This window comes from Nannospalax galili, unplaced genomic scaffold (assembly GCF_000622305.1).
Source record: "Nannospalax galili isolate Female #2095 unplaced genomic scaffold, S.galili_v1.0 scaffold3242, whole genome shotgun sequence".
NCBI lineage: Eukaryota > Metazoa > Chordata > Mammalia > Rodentia > Spalacidae > Nannospalax > Nannospalax galili.
In genome coordinates, this window is record NW_008347290.1 from 1 (window position 1) to 2,666 (window position 2,666).

Here is a 2,666-nt window from a genome sequence, read left to right on the forward strand (position 1 = left end):
AGGCTACATAGCAAGATCCTGACTTTATACAACAACAAAGCAAAACGAACAAAAAATCAAAACACCATATATACACACAAGGAAACTAGAGAGTGGAGCCTGATGTGTTGCCTTTGTAACACATGTGTTGGTGACAATAGCAAGTGCCAGGAATGCCATCAAACAGGATAACATAGTGAAGGAGCCACTGAGACTAGAACTAAAGTCACTCAGCGCTGTTGTGACACTGCCAAGGGAGAGTGATGACTCCAGCACTGATGAGGCTTCTAGATTTTGAGAAAAAATAAGGAACTGATCTGCATGTGAAGTACCTCGCTGTTGAATTGTGGAAATGATACACAGTGTCTTAGAATGTGAAAGGCTGTATAGTGAGGGCCAGACAAAAGTAGGCCTTAACCTATACCGTCTTTGAGCAGAGGACCTTGTCCTTTGTAACAAAATGTTCTGGAAGCCTGTTGTTCCCTTATAGTACTACTGGTAGGTCTCAGGAGTGCAGAGCCCAGCAATGGTTCCATCCAGTTGTACATACTTGGGCTGATCTTTTTCCCAGCTCTAATAAAATGGAGCATAATACATACCTTTCCACCCTTCCTCCATACTCCTACTTACACAGACAAGAGGGAATCCCCATTTGGGAACTGCAGTGCCTACTTAATACCACTGCACTCAAAAGGAACATTTCTGATGTTCTTGACAGGGAGAGAAATTTAAGTGTGAAAAATGCCATGAGAGCTGCATGGAATGCAAGGGACCTGGCGCCAGGAACTGTACCGTGTGTGCTGCCAGCCTGCTGCTGCATATGGATGACAGCCGCTGCCTCCACTGTTGCAATGCCTCACAGCCCACTGGCTCCCAGGAGTGCTGTGACTGCCGGAGCACCACAGGTGAGGGCAGAGGGGGAACAGCCTCCAGAAAAAGGGCATGTCCTTAGAGTGGTGGGAGCGAGGTGGGAAGAATAAAAGTTCACAAAATTCATTAAGGCCACCTTTTGACTGAAGGCCTGCCATGTGCCTACCATACTTGAAACTACACATCCATCAGACTACAAGTTGTGTTAGTGTTTTGTCACTGTGAAAAATACCTGAGGAAAACACTTTCAAGGAGGAAAGATTTCTTTTGACTCATGGTTTCAGAGATTTGAGTCCATGGTCATTTGGCTCTGTTGTTTCTAGACAATGGTGAGCCTAAACATCATGGTGGAGAGCGTGTGGTAAAGTACAGCAGCTCACCTCCTGGAAGACAGGAAGCTGAGATGGGAGAAGAGACCTCTTTCCAGGGCACCCTAGTGACCCATTTCCTCCAACTAGACCCCAACTCCTATTCTCCACCTCCAAATAATGCCATCATATTATGAATCCATCAACAGATTTGTCTATTGATTTATTTGATCATCGATTAGTCCAAGCCCTCAGGATGTAGTCACTCCCCAAAAGCTCATCAGTTGACAGCCAAGCCTGCAAGCGTTTTGGGCAACATCTCAGGTTCAAATCTTAATTCAAATAGATTCCATTTTACCAAGGAAGAAACAGACTCAAAGACTGGATTCGAAAGCTCAAATCCATAGCACTATTAAGATGCTCAGCTGGAATCAGACTTATTGGTGCATGCATGTAATCTGAGAATTTGGAAAGTGGAGGCAGGAGGATCAGGAGTTCAAGGCAGCCTTGGTTATATAGCAGTTTGAGGCCAACCTGCACTACACACACACATATCAGATGATCACCTGGAATTCAAGCATGAGCTTGTTGGACTGAAAAGCCCATTCTTTCTGCTACTATGCTGATTCCCAGGTTAGAGCATAGTAGGTGTAGAATTTGACCTTTATAAATTTGTTTTGTTCCGGTTTTATCTTTGTATCTGAGGGAAGAAAGAAAAGGAACTATCTTGATTCTATTGAAGACTCACTCTATGGAAGTAAGCTCACATCTAGCCTTTTTTAAAAGATTTAAAACATTTCAGAGCTGGGTTGTACACGCCTTTGATCCCAGTAGTTGGGAGGCAGAGGCAAGTGGATCTCTGTGAGATTGAGGCCAGCCTGGTCTTTATAGTGAGTTCCAGGCCATTTGGGGTTACAGGGAGACTTTGTCTCAAAACAACAACCACAATGAAAACAACAAAAACACAGATACTGATTGGCTAGGCTCCCTATACAGCCTGGAGACCTAGGTAGGCTGCCTATATTCCCTTGCCACCCCAAAGCCCTACCACCTTGCCTCTCTTGTCAGGGACCACTTCCTCCTCCTGGACCTTCTCCCTTTGGTGATTTTCCAGATCCCAATCTAACTCCCACCAGGGTCTCTTTCTGCTGCAGGGAGATCCTAGCTACTTCCTCCCTTCAAGACTCACCAGAACCCTGCCATCCCTTTAACTATTCCAACCAGATTTGAGAGCCAGTATCAGGCCACATTCCCAGGAAAAACCTGTGTTCCAAGCTCTCTGACCAAACCACCACAGGCACAAGGCTGTAGCTGTCAAATAGAAGATACAGGATAGAGCCCTAAGTACCAGATAGAGGAAATTGAAATCCCAACTGTACTATGACTAGTCCCTTCCCTAACAGCATAATCACCACTGCTGGAAGACGGTGACTTGAACAAAAAAGAGAGACTCAAACAAGCTAACTCTAGATGTACAAGTCTTAACACAGAAATAAAACAACACAGAAA